The sequence below is a fragment of the Mastigoproctus giganteus genome, chromosome 1, assembly GCF_048544385.1.
Source record: "Mastigoproctus giganteus isolate SK-2022 chromosome 1, ASM4854438v1, whole genome shotgun sequence".
Taxonomy (NCBI): Eukaryota; Metazoa; Arthropoda; class Arachnida; order Uropygi; family Thelyphonidae; genus Mastigoproctus; species Mastigoproctus giganteus.
This window is the reverse complement of record NC_143575.1, coordinates 200,010,760-200,033,095: the sequence shown is the minus strand read 5'-3', so window position 1 is coordinate 200,033,095 and position 22,336 is coordinate 200,010,760. Positions and strand designations below refer to the sequence as shown.

General features: G+C 36.6%; 1 protein-coding gene across 2 annotated transcripts in view; it reads left to right on the top strand.

Annotated features, from left to right (window-relative positions):
* LOC150091448 (dnaJ homolog subfamily C member 8) overlaps positions 1-22,336 on the top strand; it is a 270,274-nt gene that overhangs the window by 95,171 nt on the left and 152,767 nt on the right. The window lies entirely within an intron of this gene.

The window sequence follows — 22,336 nt, the reverse complement described above, 5'->3', positions numbered from 1 at the left end:
TCTTATTTGACACGAAATACTGGCATCGACGAAAAGAACATAAAACTCAAAATATGCCACTACAATGAGGACTTCATTGACAAACTGGTTAATGAGTGTCGTCAATTCAAAGAGTATTTAAGATTAGTCACTGTAGTGCACAAGAAAACTTGAAATGCCCTGAAATCTTATAACTCATATATGAAAGAAACTTGATAGAGATTTTCCCAAATTGACAACAGTCCTAAAATTTTACATGACATTACCAGTAACAAGCTGTGAAGCTCAAAGAAACTTTTCTAAACTATCAATAATAAAAAAAAACAAATTTTGATCAAACATACTAGAGGAAAGAATGATCTTTCTATTCTCTCTCTCTATATAGAAAATGATATTACAAAATCATTGTCATATGAAGAGGTGATCAAAGAGTATGCAGCCAAATAATGTAGGGAAAAAATATTATAGAGGTGTGTCAGGCAGTTAATTATTAAAAATATTGTGTTATTTTTCTGGATTTTGTGATGTTTGCAGTATTTGTCAGGTTTTTTAAAATTTGTAATTTGTTGTGATTTATTTTCTCATTCTAAATGAATGAGAAATTCACTTTCACACCTAATTTCATATTTGTAATTTTGTATTCTTTTTCTTAAAGAGGGCCCCAAAAATTGTATAAGCTTCAGGCCCCACAAAACCTGGATCCAGTCCTGATCACAAAGCATCATTATCCTTTATGCTGCAATTTACGCAAAAATTATCCAAATCTAAAAGATTACATGCTGTGTAATGACCTGCAAGAAAGTGATGTGTGTGTGTGTGTGTGTGTGTGTGTGTGTGTGTGTGTGTGTGTGTGTGTGTGTGTGTGTGTGTGTGTGTGTGTGTGTGTGTGTGTGTGTGTATGGTAGTAGTGACATGTGATGCAAGAAAGCAAGCTTATGAGCTTATGCAGCATCAGCCAATAAAAAATTAAAATTACAAAACAATCCCCTCTAAATATTTGTTCAGTTCCTCCTTAAATTTATTTAACCTATCAACTTCCACAACGACAGATGGACGTTTGTTCCAGCAATTAACCACCCGCTGGCTAAAGGCAAATTTCTGCATGTCTATTCTACATCTGTCCTTCCTCAATTTCAATTTATGCCCCCTTAGGTTCGTAATCTGAACAAGTGGAAGAATCCCATCAGAATTCAGATTGCTCAACCCATTCAAGGTCTTATACACCTCAATCAGATCACCTCACAGGTGCCTAGTCTCCAGCTGCTGCAATTTGCAGAACTTAAGCCTCTTCTGGTAAGAGGATCCTTTCATTTCCCTCACCAGTCTTGTTGCCCTTCTCTGTACATGCTCAAGCAAATCTACATCCTTCCTAAAATGAGGCCTCCAGACCTGCACGCAGTACTCAAGGCGTAGCCTGACTATTGCCTTATACAGAGGGACAATCACCTCCTTTTCCTTGCTAACAAAGTTCCTGTATATCATTGACAACACCCCATGACCTGCCCTGGCAGCCTGTCTGCATTGCTCTGAAAACTTTATATCTGACTGCACAATTACTCCCAGGTCTTTTTCATTTTCTACCTCCTTAAGTGTAGTACCACACAGTTGGTACGTTTCTCTGGGGTTACTTCTACCCATATGAAGTACTTTGCATTTTTCAATGTTAAACTTCAGTTGCCACTTCTCAGCCCATCTGCCCAAATTTTCTAGATCCTATTGCAGTAATACACTGCCATTACTGTCATTAACAATCCTGCGAACCTTTGTATCATCTGCAAACTTCGATACTAAGCCTGATATACCTTCATCAATATCATTGATAAATATACAAAACAACAGTGGGCCCAACACCGAACCCTGTGGGACTCCACTAATAACATTAGTCCACGAAGTGCAGCACCCATCGATTACCACCCTCTGTCTTCTCCCACTCAACCATCCTTTTATCCATTGTAGCAACTTACACTTAATACCATTCTTCTCCAATTTGTACAGTAGTCTTCCATGCACAACAGTGTCAAAAGCTTTCCTGAAATCCAAGTATATGATATCAAAATTATTTTTTGCATCCAGTTCCTTTTTTTAACCACATCATAATAACCAATCAAATTTGTCAGACAAGACTTTCCCTTAACAAACCCATGATGTGTCTGAATTATTGCTGTAGTCTTGTCTAGATGATCCTGCAATGCACCTTTGACCAGTGACTCCATTATTTTACCCGGAATAGAAGTTAAACTAACTGGTCTGTAATTACTTGTGTCACCCTTCGATCCCCCTTTGTGAATTGGGGACACATTTGTACATCTCCAGTATGTGGGGACCTCCTCTGAGTCCAAGGATGCTCTCATAATTATGGCTAAAGGTTTGCTTACTTCCTTTGCCGCCTCCTTTAATATAACTGGATAGATCCCATCCACCCCAGGTGCCTTTCTTATGTTTAACTTCAACAATTTCTTCCCCACTTTGTTCTCAGTTTTTACAAAAGCATTAAGCACCCTGTTACAATTTGATAACCTTGTGGCATTTTCAAACCTTAACTCCTCATATGTGAATGTAGTTTCACACATGAGGAGTTAAATGTAGCAGGATCATCAACAGTCAAACCATCGATTCAAGTGGACCAATCAGATTCATCCCCCTTCCTTTTGGAGTTTACATAAGTAAAGAATGCTTTGCTGTTTTTATTTGCATCCTTTGCCAAAGATTTCTCGTAATCTGCCTTTGCCTGCCTAACCTCCTTTCTGACTTGATTATAGACTAGCTTATATCTGCCATAGGCTTCTATGTTGCCTGATAATTTATATGCATCCCATGCATTTTTCTTCTCTGCCATGAGTCTCATTAGTTCATTTGACAACCATTTAGGCCTAAACCTTGAACAATATTTCTTAATAGGGATGAAACATTTAGTAGCTTCCACTATTAATTCCTTGAATGCTTCCCACTTAGAATTTGCTGTTGGTAACATCATCAGTTTGTCCCACTGTACAGAATTTAAAAACTGTCTGAGACCACTATAGTCACCATAATCTTAGGTGATGGAGCAAAGTTCTTGATTGTCTGGAGCAGCTTATTAAGTGTAATCATTGACAAACAATGGAACCGTTGACATCTGCACTTAATACAGAACATCACAAAGCATCATTACCCGGACCATGCAAAAAATCTGACTAGTGTATGATCTGACTAGTGCTCAAATCAGTTCACTGTCATTAGGGAATGGACAGGATTTCATGAGCTTCAGTAGGTATGACTGTCAGTGTGTGCTTACACAGGTGCTACAACAGAGAAAACAGCTGCATTTGTTAAGTGGTTAAAGACTACTGCCATTCAATTTTTTAAGAAATAGAAAAATTCTCAAAAACACATCTGGGAACAAGTACCTGCATCAAAAATGTTAGGTGATGGAGCAAATTTCTTGATTGTCTGGAGCAGCTTATTAAGTGTAATCATTGACAAACAATGGAACAGTTGACATCTGCACTTAATACAGAACGTCACAAAGCATCATTACCCGGACCATGCAAAAAAGCCCTACAAAGAATGCATTGTGGGAATACACCTTCACAGAAGCCAATAATCTCGGACATAATCTGGAAAATATGGCTGTCTTAAAGCAAGTCATGTCTGATAAGTTGCAATTTATACTTTTCAGCACTGATAGTAGAGTGCACATATAGAGGAAATTGCATAAGGCACTTGAACCATCCTGTTGGGTACTGACATTACAGGCTGTTGAAGGAGTTGTAGTAATGTGGGGCCTTTTTTTATGGCACAGAGATGAAGTGTCAAAAATGTGTTGCACAGCAGTGGTATAAAGTGTCAATTTGGGTATGTAACAACATAGCTAGATGACAATGAAGCTGGATGTCATATGGTGGTGGAAGGAGAAATGTACAAGGTGATTCAAAATTCATGCATCCATCCCAAATTATAAGTGTTAATTTATCATTGACAGTTTGATGGGGATGACCAGTGCTGCTATAGTAGCAGCACTGGCCATCCCCAGATGCCCAGTAATTACTGTTGTTATATGTTAACTTTTGGTCACTTAACCAGTTGCTTTGTTTACTGTGATGGCTATGTATGTTTGCAATTGAACATCATAAGCACTGGTTTTTTATCTTTTAGACTGCTCAAAAGGCATAGTCCAGAAGATATACTAACAACCTTCACATATTGGAAGAATTAAAAGTTGATATTGAATCAGAAATTTCAGTGGTAACCAACACTATTACAAGTCTCTTCAACCATGGTGCGAAGAGTTTGTGCTTAGCTATGGGAAGGAGGGCGCTTTCAGTATTTATTGCAATCTCTATATTATTTATAGAGATTATAGAGAGTTTATAATAATTATAACAAAGTAAAACTGAAAACATGCGAGTTGCATGTCTTTTGAATCACCCTATAGCAATAAAAGTTCAAGGGACAAAACTGTAGATGAATTGAAAAGTGAAGAAATCAAATTACATGGATCTGCAAGCTGCCTTGGTACTCTTATTAAATTGCTAATAATACTGTTAAGGACTTTGAAATATATTTTTATATTCTGAGCATAATGAAGAACAACATTATAAAATGACAATGTAATAGAAGCTTTACTGATTACACAGCACGGCTTCTGATTATTGCTTTCAAAAAAGTAATACAATTGGGCAGGGACAGCCATCTACACATGATTAAATTTGTAGTTATTAATGTTTAACACTTTAATTAAAGACATTAATAAAATTAATAATAATAATAATTAATGTTTAACACTTTAATTAAAGAGTTTAAAATAATTATGTTGTTTTATTTCTATTTGTATTCTTTGAACTCTTTGTATTCAGTTTAAACCATTTTCAAAAAACAAAATTGTTTTTTCATCATATTTGCATCCAAATACTATCTAAATTAGTATATGTTTACTTGATTATGACACTAAATCAATATATGTTATTATACTTTTAATTTTTTTTTATAAGCTACAACTGGAAAAAATATATATAGTAAACCTTGGTAATAGACTTAGGATATAACAGACAGCACACACTGAACTATGCTATTTATCAGTATGAGACCCATTGATATATGCCTTATCATCATCAGTGTTCTGCCAAGGGGCAGATTCCAGCATATGACTTAACATGTTCACTGTTATCTATATTTAAGAGACTGCATCCACTGTGTTTAATTTTTGGAGTGTTGGAAAACATCAACATTGCAACATCCAAAGCATTCCAAAAATTGATAAATAATGATTGAAAATAAAAAGTTTGTAATTCATAGCTAAAAGCAAACACTTTTGTACTGAGCTATAAATCAAAGCAATTCTTAAAATTTTATAAAAAAAATTATTCATGTATGTAAACTAACATCAGCATAAGCAAAGAACAAATAAAACTGTGTGCCAATTCTATGAACAAAAACCAAGCACTGCCGCAAAGATTTAAATCAATGTGCTATTTTTATGGCACTCAGTTATTGACTGCTTAGGAATGACCACTCACATGCATTAACAGCATAGTGCTTGGGTGTTTTTTTGAACTCATATATATGTGACAGCATATCATGTCCTTCTAGTGCCATTTGGTGCTTATAAAGGCAGCGATTGTTAAAGGCCACTTCTCCATATTTCCCCAACTTTTCTGTCTAACACATCTTGCCTTACATCTCCAATCCAGTTTATCTTCCACATTCTGTTTAGTTCAATCAAATATCTCTTCTCATTCCTCCTCAAAACCTCATTTCTCACTTTATTGACCTATATTATCTTTTCCGTCCTCCTCTATAACCACATCCCTAAACATTCCAATCTGATATCTCCCATTCTCAGTGCTCATGTTTCTCTTCCATAGAGTACCTCCCTCTATACTAGACATCATACCAATCTTTTTCTTAAACTTATTCCTAATGTCCCACATAATATTCTTCTTTGCTTCTCAAGAGCTTTTATCAATGGCTATTCTTATTTCTCTGCTGCTCTTTGATCCTTCTACCATTAGGCCTCTCAAATACCTATTCTTGCTCACGTGTTCTATTATCTTTCCTCCTATAAGTTGGGGACAAACAACACCCTTATTTCATAAGTCTTATCTCTATGCTATCAGTGTCACCTTGTCCTGCACTAACTGTTACCTTTTGTTCCCAATATAATCAATATTCTTATCACATTTATTGCATCCCTTGATCCCCTTCCCGAAACAATCTTCCCTCTCACATTTTCTTCCATTATTCTGTTCTTACACTGTGCATGGCTTTCCTTTTCTATTAGTATCATTACTGGTAAATAATATTATTAGTATCATTACTTAAAATCTTCTGGCCGTTCTTCTTGCTCACACATTAACCTCTATAATTCCCTTAAACCTACTTCCCCTAGTGACCTTATAAGGTCCACTGGTATTCCATCAATGCTTACGGTCTTATTTCTCTTCATTTCCTCCAATACTGTAATTATGTTGCTCCATTATCACTGGTCCCAAGCTGTCTTTATTCATTATTTCTTCTTCTTCAAGAGGAGTGTTTCCATTTACAGTGGGTTTCCTCAGCCTACAAGTTATTTTTTGGTAGGAATTTTTTCCCACCACAAAGTGCAGTTCAAGGTACTTGGTCAGTTAAACCTGGGGATGTCATGCACTTCCATACGCCATCCATCCACCCATATCTTCCTAGGTCTTCCTCTTCTTCTTCCTGGAGGTATCCATTCCGGGATAGCCTTTGGATATCTGGTTTCATGCATCTGTTTTACATGTCTGTACAATATTAAACATTTTTTTTCTATAGTAGAAATAATATTCTTTTTCGATTCCATTTTCTCTCATGTCTTCATTCTGTTTTCTGTCTCTTCTAGAAGTTCTTGCTGAGCAGCTCCAAAATTTCATTTCTGTGGAGAGCAATTTGTTTTCCCTTCGCCTATTCAAAGTCCAGGTTTCCACTCCATACAATAAAATACTTTGTTTACAATTGTTTGAAATATAAGTTTCTTTGTTTTATTTAAAATATTTCTGCTCCATAGAACAGAATTTAGCATGCCTATTGCCTATCTGCTGTCTGCAATCCTCGTATTGACTCTGCTTGGGATGATCCATCGCTTTAAGATTGATCCCAAATATTTGAATGTATTGACTTGTTTCATTTGAAAACCTTCAATATTTAGAATGTATCCTGAAGACAACATTTCAGTCTTGCTAAAATTAATTTTTAGACCCCATCGTTTATATTCCTCAAACAATTCAAGACGTGCATAGTCTGCATCTTCTAAGTCTTGTACTGTCACCACCTGATCGTCTGCAAAATGTAAATTATAAATATAGATGTTCTTATTGATCAGCAATCCCATTTTATTTCATTTTTTTTACCAGGATCTCAGACAGATGGCAATATAAATTTTGAAAAGTGTTGGTGACATCAACAGCCTTTTTTGAAGTGTGGAATTCAGGTGACAAAACTGATCCCACTTTAATTCTGCATCTATTATTCCTGTAAATTGTCTTAATAATGTTAATCAGTTGTCTACTAATACTTGCTTCTTTCAGTGCTTCCCATAAGAGTTTTCTTGGAACACTGTCATATGCCTTTTCAAGGTTAATGAAAATCTTAAATATTTCTTTTCCCTTTGATTGACATTTTTCAACGATCTGTCATGAGATATGTTCTATAAATGACCTCTCCCAGCTGAAAACACTTTGTTCTTCTGACACCTTGATTTGAGCTTCTAAATCAGTGGTTTTTGACCTTTTTTTAATAATGGCACCCGTAATCCGTTCCAGGCCCACAGTCTAGAGCAAAGCTACCATCCAATACAACAATTTAAACAAGGAAAAAATGTAATACAAAATGAAAAATATAAGTGTAAAAATAATATAAAATTAATTTATTTAACTTTTATACACTGTACATAAAATTTGAAAAGCATAAACAATCTAACGCACATGAAAAGGATAAACAATCTTTCCCTAGTGAAAACTGTAATCAAAGTTTCCATAATAAAAGTATAAAAAATCTTTCATACGTGAAAAGCATAAACAATATTACCCCAGTGAAAATATAAACAAACTTTCCCTAATAAAAATCATAAAAAATCACATAGAGGTGGAAGAAGAGGAGTCATCATTCCTACTCATCTTGGGTGACTGTCTTGCAGGAGGTTCATCAGTTGGTGGGTGTTTGACCACCTTTTTGAAGAATGAATCCGGGGTTGACTGCTTTATCATGGATTTTTGGACCCTCCAAAAGTGGGCCATCAAGGTGTCATTAAAATGATTTAGGCCCATTTCCACAGTGACAATATCTGGGTGATAATCTTTTATAAGTTTGGATAGTTTATTCCAGCAAGAGAACACCTCTTTATTTATGGGTGTTCCAGTCCTCAGCTGGAATGCTGTGACTTTTTTTTCCTTGTCTCCGAAAGCTTTCCTCTTCTTCAGTGCCTCTGCCTCTTCATTGTAAAGCTCTGCTAGCTTTTTCCTGTGTCCTCCACCAATTCCTCCACGTCCTCCTCATTGATCTCCAGGCCCATGGAACTGCCGAGACACAATTTCCTGCACAATAGGCTCTTCCTCCAACTGTTGAAAGCCTTCGAAGTCCTTTGGAGCCACAGCGTCAGGCCATAATGGCCTCCAAGCCGAATTCAAGCACCTAACAGAAACCTCCTTCTAAGCAACCACAATTAGGAAAACAGCATCCACTATATTGAAATGACCCTTCCAAAAGTCCTTCAAAGTCACATCACTGGAAGAAGTGGCCTCAAAATATTTCCTGAACAGTGCCTTAGTGTAGAATTTTTTAAAATTTGCGATCACCTGCTGGTCCATAGGCTGGTCCATATTAAGTGGCAAGAAGTGAACCTTGATAAAACTGAACTCATCTGGTAATTCTTCCATCAAATTAGGAGGGTAGGCTGGAGCATTGTCCATGACCAAAAGAACCTTCAATGGAAGATCCTTCTCCCTAAGGTAGTCACAGACAGTGGGGCCAAACACCTCAGTCACCCAGTTGGAGAAAAGACTCCTGGTCACCCAAGCCTTGTGGTTGGAACACAACACTCCAAGGCGGTTTTTCCTGATGTTTTTAAAAGCTCTGAGGTTCTCCAAATGGTACATGAGCAGTGGTTTGAACTTGCAGTCACCCAAAGCATTAGCACAAAAGAGAAATGTAAGCCGGTCTTTCGTTGGCTTATGGCCAGGCAAGGTGGTCTCCTCCTTCATGATATATATTCTGCGTGGCATTCTCTTCCACAAAAGGCCAGTTTCGTTGCAGTTAAACACCTGCTGCGAAAGAAAGCCTCCATCCTCAATTATTTTCTTAAATTTATCACAATGTTGCTCAGCAGCATCCCTATCTGCACTGGCAGCCTAACCATGCCTCACAACACTGTGTAATCCAGTCCTTTTCCTAAATCCAGTAAACCAACCCTTGGTGCCAAAAAACTACTTCACAGTACTTGTACTAGGAGCCTTAGCACCAAGTTCCTCAAACAATTGTTTGGCCTTTTCACAAATAATCACCTCAATGACACTATCGCCTGCCATTTGTTTTTCATTAATCCACACTAATATCACGGAAAAGATGGAAACTCTTCTATTAGTGTTTGAACTGGTTAACCCGGAGATTCCCTTCGCAACCTGTGCACTTTTTATTTCTTTCTTATTGTTTAAAATTGTATTGATTGTTGGTTTAGCCATACCATACCGTATTCAGCACTTAGATCTTCTACACTTTTTCCACTTCCTTGCTTGGAAATTATTTCTTTCTTAATGTCTAACTTAATTAGCTTTCTCACTTGAAAGTAGTTTTCAAAAGTGCAGTCAGTTTTCATTTACACGTGTAGGTCATTTAGCATTTGTGTATTTTTTACGCTGAATGAGGAGCTAGCCCATTGTAGCAACCCTCAACCTGAAGGACCAGGTATCTCTCTCTCTTAGTCTGCCCCACTCTTTGACCTATCCAACTTGGGAGGCCCTACCCTATCTAAGCTACCACTGATTTAGCTCTCTGGGTCATCAGGGCACGCAAGATGGAGTATACCCTCGGGGGTATTCATTATTCCTACATTATAAAAATCATCTTCCTACCACTTGTTGGATCCAAATAACTCCCTTATATATTCTCCCATCTCCCACTCATTTCCTCTGATTTTCTTAGTACCTTTACTCTGTAACACCCTGATAACTTCCTCTTTCTTGTTTTTATTCTTTACCCTAATATATTAAATCGTATCTTTCAACCTTTCTAATACTTCTAATTCACTACAAAACCCATCCAATAACTGCCTCAGTCTGATGGAATTTATGAGGGCCACCGAAAAAGTTATCTACCTTGGTAATAAAAAAACAGCATAGCATAATTGAAGGTTTTTTTTTTTTTTTTTTTTTTTTTTTCAATATACGTTCCCTTAAGTTCAATATGTATCCTCCATTTTGAGGGAACAAAGAGGAAAAGAGGAAGTACCTAAAAAAAGCCATTTACAGCTTCCTTCAGGAAAGGTGGGTTGTTTTAACTCATGGAATCTGCAGTCTCTCAGAGCAGCAGTTGCTTTATAGGACTTATGTACGGGAGCATCATCGTGAAGAAGCATAACACCTCATCTCAGTTTCCCTCTTCTTTGTTCTGCTATGGGCCCCTCTTAGCAGAACAAAGAAGAGGGAAATTGAGATGAGGTGTTATGCTCTCTCAAAGCAGCAATTGCTTTATTGGGGGCTTGTATAAAGGAGCATTGTCATATCAAGGCACAACACCTCATGTCAATTTCCCGCATCACAGTTGTTTTATGGCTCCTTTTTAATTTTTGAGAACAGCAGTTCAATCAAATATCTCTTCTCAAGAGATATATATTTATATATATGATGGTCTTGACCCTCCTGGCAACAAGTTAAGTCCTGAATTTTTTTTTTTTTTTTTAAAGTAGTGACTCATTTTATTGTTAGTATGTGGACTCCTGTTTTGTTTTTGAATCGATGTTTATCCCAGTTACAACTCTTTAAAAGTGAATCCCATTTACAATTCCTAAAAGAAATGGCTGCATGCAGCCTTTTGTGATATTTATTGCAGCGTTTTTTCGTACTTACCTTAACTGAAACTGTGATATGATTTTAATAACTTAGTTAATACAGGATTACAGTTGAATAGAATAGTTCTGGCTTTATGAAGTTCCATGTAATTCTTTCATTTCTTTTCCATCACTTCACTGAACTGATTACAAAGAAACATATGGGTCATTGATGGAATATATAGGTATCCTTGATTTAATGCCTTGACTGATGAGTACAGTAAAACTTCATTAAATTGAAGTTGAAGGAATCAAAATACTTCCATTTCAATTTAACTGGGTTTAAAGTGTGCCACTCTTAAATTAATCAAGAAAATTTTTTAGTCATTCTTATTACTACAGCAGAATTTCTGTAATTCTCATTTCAAATATTAATAATCTTTTGGTTTCGTTGTGATAGATATTCATGAGTCACTATGAGAAAGATAGCAGTTGTGCTGTGAAGAATTCAGTAAATTTCTCATGCTTGATAACAAGATTGCTAAGTTTTGTTTTTTGCATCCCTTATACAGTTTGGTATAATGGAGGCAAGCTATGCATAAAAGGAAGCACTGTATGTTGTGTATATTTGTACATACCTTCGAGAGAGAGAGAGAGAGAGAGAGAGAGAGAGAGAGAGAGAGAGAGAGAGAGAGAGAGAGAGAGAGAGAGAGAGAGAGAGAGAGAGAGAGAGAGAGAGAGACCATATTTTTAGCTAGCATTTGATATTTAATATTTGTTTATTGCCTTCAATAAACTATGTAATAACTAATTGCAAATTACTCTTGCTACATGGCGAGGTAAAGGTAAAATTCCCAGTGTTTAGGTACAGCTGAAAAATGTTTGAATACAGTTATAAAATTTTACCTTTGTTATATATATATATATATATATATATGTATATATATATATTTTTTTTTTTTAATGCATGTAAATAAGTTGCTGTTTACCAAAAAGAAAACATTACATGCAACTAGTAATGCATAACAGAAAAAAAAAAAAAAAACAATTTTCAGGATATTAGAACTGTTCAGTTTGAACATGGAAGTTTTTATATTTTTTGTCAACAGATTTAACTTGTTCATAGTTAGTCATTTTTCCTAAATAGCAACTTTATTTATGTATCCAAAAAAGTTGATTTAATTCCGTACAACCAAGGTAAACACAACTGTAATCAGTTGGATATTTATAATGCTCTACCTGCCCACACACTCGGCTCTCTCTCTCGTTTCTACCTTAAGGTAACATAAAATTGGTCATTGCCTTGTGCAAGCACATAGTTTAGCACTATGTTACAGAGTTTACCGAATGAGCGGCAATGCAAGAAGAGAGAAGTTTCACTTTTTTTTTTTTTTTTTTTTTTGCACAGATTATAAGTTTTAAACAGGAAATAATACCCAAAAATATGGATACTCTCTTTTTAGAAGGTATGTGCAATTATACATAATAAATAACAGCCCTTATTTTAATGAACAGCTCATATTCATCAAACTGCATGACTATTACGCTCATATGCATCAAACTGCATGACTATTACGGCAACAAACACAGCACTCGCATCATGTGCAAGAAAAATTACAAAAGATTCCATTTTCCTCACTTGGAATTCCTTAGGGAGAATTTTTAATTTTTTTTTTTTTTTTTTAATCCTTCAATGTAAAATTATTTTTTTCTCTCTGAAGTTAATTTATTATCATTTTCTCTCAAATTGAGCATATATATTTGTGCGCACGCACACACACACACACACACACACACACACACACACACTTGAAGATGCACGCTGTCTGTGTTGGGAAATCATGCATATTTTTATTGTTAGCTGTCACTATACTTTCCTATTATTTTTATTTATTTATTTATTCTCTTGGTGTAAACAAAATGGATTATATATGTACCTATATATGCGAATTCTCCTTGATTCCACATGCGATTCTTCTTAGGGAAGTGAATAGAAATACAAAATTTAAAAGTAATGTATAACAGTGTTTGCAGTTTTTCAAATTATGCAAACTATTCACAATTTGCCAGACGTAATTTAGACTTGGAATCTGCAATAGAATGTTTAATAGTTGAATTCAAAATAACATTAGCTACATTATATGTGTGTCTATCTGCATCCATCCATCTCACTCCCTGTAAAAAGCAGGGAGTGAGATGGATGGATGCAGATAGACACACACACCCTGTAAAAAGCAGGGATTAATAAAATACCAAATCCCATACTGATGCTAGGTGAGCAGCCAGTATAAAGGAAAAAATAGAACAATTCTGCCACTGTAAGGCAGGTATAAGCAATAAAGATGGGAATAGTAAAAATCTAAGCACTTCAAACTGTATCTTTAATTTCTTAAAGGAATACAGATACTGCTCATCCTGCTATAACACTGCATCTTACATTGTGCATTTCAAATTATGCGCGTATTTACTTTACACCTTATCAAGCGAGAAGCCACTCACTTGGCTTCTCACTCCACACTAATGCTCTGGAAGAGAAGGCTTAGTATGGTAACTAGAGCTGTTATTTTTTCCCCAACTTTAGTGGCATTTCAGTTTATGGTTGTCTGTGAGCACATGTTGGATACTTTGATTTGTTATATTTTGTGCATAAAATTTTACATACAGTTCCTATATGTACATTTTCAAAAAAAAAGTATTAAAAACGTATTGGTGATAGAAGCTGCACATTCAAAAGAAAATTGGTTGATCAGATCAGTAATTACAGATTTATTTATTTTGAGAGAGAAAGCTAGGAGGGTGCTCTGGTTGTAGAAGAGAACAGTGGTGGATTTTTGGCTGCTGTAAAGGGATAAGTAGTTTTGATATTTTTTCCGTATTCTTCATTAATTAACATACTACATTGTGTTCTACAAAGATATTAAATGGGTTTAGTAGCGTTCGTTAGCTTCTTTTTTTGAATTTAACTAGTGATTTTTGGAAGTTACGACTCACCGGTTTGGTGCCAATATTATTGAACTAGCCGGCATGTTGTAATCGATAAGAAATAGCATAATGTATATATCTTGAACTGATAGCATAAGGTATAACATAAACTAGATAGCATAATACAAAGCATTGTATTAGGAATCTGTTAGCTTAGTATAGTATTATCTTAATCAAAAATATTTATTAATCGTATTAAATTTAATTGTTAATTAATTGTATTTAAATGGAAACCATGACCCAGACTAGAGCTGTGAAGCAACGTTCACAGACTAGCGAGAGTGCTGTGGCTCCAGGAAGAAATGAAGGGGGTGATTCTCCAGTGCATCACAGTCTCAAAAAAATGTGCAAAATGTGAAATGTTCATGGACTTTTCTAAAACAGGACATGATCTAGCCAAGGAGGATGTCTTTGTGTGCTAGGTGCCTAGAGTGTCAAGAAATTAGGCGCCAACTCAGCATTTTGATGAGCATCTATGAGAGCTTGAGGTGTAGTGTAAATGCCCTCAAAAAAATTAATATGAGGGGCCATCAAGCTCTCAGCTGCCCAGCTCAACAGCATAGCTCACTCCTGTGCATCAGGCAACACAGAGACAATCCCCAAGGCAGAATGTGCTGCTCTCACAGGAACTAGTTATTGTTGGTGACTCTGTTGTCAAGGAGATGGGGAATATACTAATCAAGAAGGTGGAACAAGACTGGGGTATGTCTCCCTGGGGCAAAAGTGGATGACTTTGTACAGCAGATATCATCTTTTAACGGCACAAAAGGTGATATTGTTGTACATGTTGGAACTGATGACATTAAGAGTAAGAGATCTGCAAATTTACTCAACAAGTACAAGTCAATGTTGAAAAAACATCATGAGTTAGGGTTGAATATGAAAGTGTCTGCAATTCTGCCCAGGCATGGCAGGAGGGAGTACATGATGAAAGCCATGTCAATCATTTCGGCCCTGGAGAGATTGTGCAAGGCTCATGGGGTAGAATTTTTTAAGCATTGTCTGTGCTTTTTGACAGGAGAGACTGCTTCTACAGGGATGGAGTACACTTAAATAGAAAGGGTGCAAGAATATTTGCTGATGCTATTGAGGCAGTGATAGATGTGTCTAAAAACTGCTAGCTTGGGGGAATACACAGACCAAAAAGTTAACAGTGGCTGCAGGCAGAGGCAAAAGTGATTCTTGCACTGCCTCTATTAGAATCAGTAGCAGCCTGGAAAGCAAGGTGCTGGAGATTTCTAGTACTGCTGGAGTCATAGTGGAACAAATAAATACATGGGCTGTGTTAGGGTAACTAAGAGTCGAAACAGGTGCATGTATACTTGCACATACGCTAATGCTAGGAGTGTAGTTAAATTTGATGAGTTTGAAGTGCTGGTCAAGACATCAAAGGAGGATATTGTTGTTATTATTATTTTGGTTTTTAGGAGCATTAGCAACTAAGGCCATATTGCTCCGGGGATATGTGGTGGTCATTCCCTGACCTTTCCGCATCCTCCGTATTTGGTGGGCACGGCTCGAACCCCTGTCTAATCAACAAGCGTGTGCTACACACTGCTGCTCCTGCCCACCTGGTTACGGAGGCGCCTAGGAGGATATTGTTGGGATATCAAAGATATGGTGTCACACAGATATAAGCAGTGCATAATTGGAATTTGGGGAGTACAATGTGTAAGGAAAGGTTAGACAAGACAGGAAGGGAGGAGGGGTTATGCTGTTAGTTAAGAAACACAAAATCTAAGGAAGTGCATCCAATTGATGTTGGTGGACAATGCAATATTGAGTCAGTTTGGTGTGACGTAAACACCAGGAAAGGGAAAATGAGAGTGGGTATGTGTTATAGGCCTAATGAATGTGATGAGTATAATGAGCAGTTGTGCAGAGAAATAGAGTGGGCTAGTAAATCAGAATGTCTTTAATCCCACAGTATTAGAGTTGCCAAAAGGTGTATGTGATAATGTTTAAGTAAGACTAAATGCAACTGGGCGTACTTAAACATTATTACGTACACCTTTTGACTTCTCTCATATTGTGGGGTTATCTTCACAACTTGGTTGTCATATTTGCAATAACAGGGTGCCTGCCCACCCACTGATGAAAGGGCAACAAGCCTTTAAATGGTGCCATCTGGGTGGTGGTGGTGGTGCCCATTGAGAATAAGTAACAATAGTCTTCTCTATTAGTGAAGTGTTACTTATTTCAGGTTGTGCAATACGTGGTAACTTGTTGTGAAGGATGAGCACAATATGAGATACAGCTGAAATGATGCCCTTTAAACTCCTATCGTAGTTTTCCCCCTTTAAGAGTTGTCTATGGTGTTTTTACACCTTAGACAACTCCTATCTATGTTATTATATAGATAATTATAACTATTAAAAGTATTATGCCCAGTTGCATTTAGTCTTACTTAAAAAATAATAAATTTTATACTATTTAACCAATTAACCAATCTCATAGCACACACTGTATTCACGGTACACCTAAAGTGTGATTGCCATTGAACTTATTTTTTCCCCAGTCTCATAGCACACTTGAAGAAGGTTGCAACATACCACAATGCCAAGACACAAAGTTTGGGAACCATTGCAGTCTATATGCTCCACAACTCTCTTATTAATACCACACTCACAACATTGCATGTGGGTGCATTGCTACCTCCCTATAGGTTTTTGTGTTTTTGACTAATATTTGTGTTTTTCCTCAATGTAACTCATGACTTGAATTTCAAAGTATTTTCTGAATACTTTGAAATTGTCCATGTTTTGCATTATCAAGTGAAGGTGCAACCTCAGTGGATAGTTTACATTTTTTTCTTATAGTATTGTCATTCTTATCATTTTATGTTCTATAAATGCAAAATTAACCAATTTTTATATTTTATTGGCATATTTATTGTTTTTCTGACAACCTTTGTTTTTTTTTTATGGAACCTTAGTCTTGGCAACTAGTTTTGTCAAATGCTGCTTTTCAGGACCATATCCCTGAAGTTGGCAAAAATTACTGTAATAATAATAATAATACCTTTTCTTATTCTACTGTCTTTACAGTCACTGGAAAGCCACTTTGGTGTGGGAAGTACCATGAAATGTCTGAGAATTATCTGCATTTCTTTAAAGAAAGACAATTCACTCTGTACTGGTTGAAATGCTTTTAGATTTTTGCCATTCAGCATTTTGATTTTCCTGTGTATTCTCCTCCTGGAGAAAAAGAACTATCCTCCTGGCAAAAGACCTCATGTTGTTGCCAGGGGGATAGCCAGTGTTAGCATTAAAAGACTGGAGACAAGCTATTATTGGCATTGATGTTGATTCATGTCATCTAGAAGGTGATTCATCAAGTCTATTTAGAACATTTAGGTACTACTGGTTTGTAGTAGTTATTTATTCAGAAGAGATCTTTTTCTTGAATACCCTTGTGACCATGAATTGGAAGGGAGAATATGATACTAAGTTTCATTCTAAGAGGTTGATATATGTGGGAGAGTCATGTAAAACATGCTCCCAATTCTTCAGCTTCATAGAAACACTGAAAGATATTACTGGTCCCTGGAGTAGCCAGTTACTTTTGAGTGATCCATGGCTCAAGAGAAGAAAAGCGATGTACAACCCTAGGTATGAACTAAGGGTTCTTCTCTGTGATGAAGTTGAGTAATCAGTCCTACAACCACTGTTTCTGTCCAGTTACCAGTTGAATGCAGTGTTTTTACTGCTGAACTGTATGCAATAAAAATGGCTTTAAATGTCCTTAACAATCCTCTAAACACTCAGATCATAATATACACAGACTCTTTAAGTGCTGTGAATGCCCTATAGAACAAATCACAAAATTTCCATCGACTTATCGCACAAATTAGATCTCAGTTATATCACCTCAGTGAAAATAAGCAGATTGTCATGTTTTGCTGGATACCCAGCCATGTTGGAATTCCAGGAAACGAGCATGTAGATGAAGCAGCAGAACACCCTGCTTGCTTCAATTACATCCCAGTTCCTTATTCTGAGTACAAACCAATCATACAGCAGATATGTACTGAGCTTTAGTCTGAAATGTGGCATAAACCAAACAGGTAACAAGCTCCTTCAAATAAAACAGAATCCACAGTTATAGAGATCCAGTTCCCAATTAAACAGACAGGAAGAGGTTGTGCTTGCAAGGGCACGAATTGGCCATACACATCTAACACACCTATTTTTACTGCTAGGTGAAGATCCTCCACCTAGCAGTAAAAATAGGTGTGTTAGATATTGAACTACAAGGCTTTGCTCACATTGTAGTTCCACACTTACCATATGAAGCATATTATTGAGTGTCCACATTACCATTAAGCTAGAATTGCATGTTTCAGATCTCTACTAAATTCACAAAAACCACTGCAACTAAGACATATACTTGGAGATGATGTGAATTTATCACAATTGTTTATTTATCAAAAAATTATCAAGGTATACAACCACTTCTAGACCCATCTCTAATGTATTGATGAACATTTGAAAGTAACAGGTGCAATTTGGCCATAGCAGCCCTTGTGCCAATAAATCCCACTACAACAACTGTGATGAAGTTGGTCTTTTGGAGAAACATTTGATGGCTAGACCCTAGGTGATATTGCTCCATCTGTTTTGCCAGATTACAAGTTCATTGTAAACTCACCTTACTTTCATATTTGATGTCTGCCTCCATGGTCAGCTGTATTTTCATGAATTTGACATGATTATTTTCTATAATGTTGAGGCCATACCCTGAAAAATAATCCAGGTTGAGTGGGTTATCACTCATCAGAACTTGCAAGCTTTTATAGAAGCATAGAAACAGTTCTGCAGGCTCTGGTGATAGTAAGCACAATGCACTTTTAGATCACCTTTAACTATTTAATGGTTGCAACTTTATGACTCTACGGAATACAATACTGCCCCTTTGTCTGGATCAAAATGTAGTAGTAAAGTAAGTTTAGAGCCTTGGATTTTAGGTTGTTGTCCTGTCTGGTAATATAAGTAAGCGTGGCAAAAAATACATATTGATTTTTTCCTTAATGTAAAGCACATGCTTATTAAAAGACCATTTTCCCTCTAATAGAATTCCAAGTTATTTCTGACTAATTGAGTAAAATAAGAAGAAATTCCTCCCTTCATCCTCAGTTGATTCCTGAAAGAGTTAATTAATTTTCAATGGAGGCTATTAGTTAGCCAATCTCAGGCAGAGGAAATAGAGTTCCACTGAGTTATTCTGCAGGGTTTTTCAGCCTGCGGAACATGCAAATCAGCTCATTTTTTTGACAGAATATCGCAAGAGGCATTGGAGTGTGTTGGGAATGGTGGGAGGCATTTTACCAAGATCATTAATTCAGGAGTTGGAAGAAAAATGGGAAGCTAGCAGGTCAGCTTTATCCTTGGCTGAAGTGACAATAGAACCATCTGGTTTTGACAGAAGTGGGAGAAGAGATGGACAAAAGTTGCAGCCAATAGCTTTGGCAAGAGACCATACTGCTCTGCTATAGGGCAAGAAGCAAGTTTTCTACTCTTAGCCTGTTGAAAATCTAGCTTGGACTGATTAATAACTGCTTTACAATTGTTGTGAGCTTTGGCGTAGGCAGAAAATGAAACTGAAGAATTGGAAACAAGCCAATTATGATATGCAACATTCTTCTCATGAACAGTCTTAGCACATTTATTGGAAAACCAAGGTTTAGATAAAGGACGAGATTTTAAAGTGAAGTGTAGAATAAAGGATTCCATTTCTACAAGAATAATTTCACTGACTCTATCTGAGCAAACATTGATATCAGAAATTTTGAAACAGTATTTCTACCAAGGAAAAGAAGAAAAGAAACCTCGCAGATCATCCCATTTTGCATTCTTGTAATGCCAATAAATATGACGTTGGGAATAGCCATGAGATAAAGGCTCCATTGGAGAAGAGACAATCACCAAGTTGTGATCTGAGGTGCCTAAAGAACCACTCACTTCAACCGTGTACTTAGAAGGGTTGTTTGTGAGAAAAAGATCAAACGTGTTGGCTATATAGTTAGGACTGTCTGGTATTCTTGTAGGTAAATGAACAATCTGCGCAAGGTCATTAGTAATTGCAAAAGCCTCAGCATCTCGACCAGCTGGGTTGGTGTGACTAGAAAACGGAAGCCAGCTGGAGTTGTGAACATTAAAATCATCAAGAAAAATTACCTCACCTTTAGGAAAGTTGGACTGGAGAAAGTCAAGTTGCAAAGAGAGGAAGTCAAAGAGCTCCAGGTGATTAGTAGAGTTGGGAGAATGGTAGAGATAACAGATGAATTTGACACAATGAGGTAGAGATATTTTAAGCCAGAGAAGATCGAAAAGAGGAGATTCCAAATTACCAAGTCTCTGACTTGGTAATATTGGGACAGACATATGCACAAGTACCATCTTTGAGGTGAAAGGAATCATACTGCGAATAATTTGGGCAATTGAGATGAGTAGTAGTTAAATCAAGCGATAACTGAGATTCTGTCAGAAAAAGTACATGGGGTTTGGCAGACTGCAAGTGGAAATGGACGTCGTTGAGATTAGAATTGAGACCATATATATTTGTGAAATGAACTAGGAAGTGTTTTGGAGGTTTATATCTTTTCGCAGATAAGCTTACTCTATTAGTTTGACAATTCATGGTGTGTTCAATAGTAAGAAAAAGTGGGGGGGGGACATGCTGTATGAAGTAATGAAATTTTTGGATATGCCGTATTGTGTTTAGAATATACCCAGATCCTTGACATATCGTGGCCTTTACAATGCACACTACTTGAACTCCCTCCAGTCACTATCTGGCAGAGTAGAGGTAGCAAGATTATACACTAGCTGATCCAGAAGCCTCCTAGAGAGTTGCCAATAGATTTGGTCCGGTGTACTAACTAGCGGCCGGCCTGAGAACACCACTTTACAGCTATACCCTCGAAATGTAAGGAAGATTGGATCTCACCATGATGTCCATCATAACCTCAAAAGACATCAGTCATACTGCATGATGGAAGATATGGAGAAGGATTGACCGGAACTTAGCTCTGGAGACTAAACATGTGCTCCACCACTTCAAGCCTCCAATAAGCAAAGTGATGGTATTGCACCGGTTGATGAGAGTCATCTACCACCTAGTATTGCCTAGTAACACAGAGGGGCAGAATTCCTCCATGTGGTGTGGGTGCCACACCTCGACCCCTCCTTACGTTGGTTCACACCTGTGTGGTCACCCACAGTGTGCTTGTGCATGGGGGTTATACCCAGGATTACTAACATTCCCACCATTGTGAATTTCACAATGGTGGGAATTTCACCGGACTTCGATGAAATTGGGTCCACTTGACTTGAGTGTCACCCGAATATCAGTTCCATCAGCATTTTAGACTCCCAGGTAGCAAGTACAGCTTGTCTGGCATATCTGAGAGAATTTCTGCTACATCCTGAAGGACTAGCATTATACTTGTCCTCTGGATCTGTTTATAAACATTCCCATGACAGTAATGTTTACTGACTTACAAGTTTGTCTTCTGTGCTAGAGAAAATTATAGTTATTAATTAAGAAGTACAAGATCATCTGGTTAAGAATAGTGCTATAAAGCAAATTTCAAAGGAAAATAATCTTAACCAGTCTGATTAGTTAGTGTGGTTGTCACAAAGAAACTGATGAAAATAATAATTTAACAATACAGTAGGCTCTCAATTTAATGGACTAACTGGGGGAACGGGCATCTGCTATTACTGCAAATCTGTTAAATCAAATGTATTTTAAAAACACATATTAATAACGAACTTACAATGTACAGGATGTATTAAAATGTTGTTATAATATGAATAAGTATGAATAAATTATTATAATGTACATTGAGTAATTTGTGCATGCCACTAAAAACATCTGCTAAAAATATAAAAATAAATTTACGACAGGAACCATATTTTATTTAAATTAAACATGTCAAAAACTATACAAAACTAATGGAGTGGTTCCACCACTTTTTTGTTTTTTCTTAAACCTCAAAAAGTTGTTTTCAATGTGAACATTAGTTTTTTCATTTAAATCCATTTTAGAGGGAAATAAATACTTTAAAATTCTTAAACCCCATTGAATAAAAATCTTTTTATTTTATTGAATACAAAAACACGTTAAAAAAAGGATACATTAATATTCAATATTAATTTAAGAATCACAATTTTCAGTTAGAAACAACTGTCATTTGGTGGGATATGTGTTAATTCCTTGCTGGTAGAGGGTTCTGGTGAAACAGGTTTAGTTGATGAAGTGGTCTTGAAGAACTCATCAAGCTTCAGTTGCCTGACACCTTGGTGCTGCTTCCTTATTACAGTAGGTCGAAATTCTCTAAAATGTTCATAATAAGGATGCACATCAGGGTCTGACGATGATACAATATAATGTATA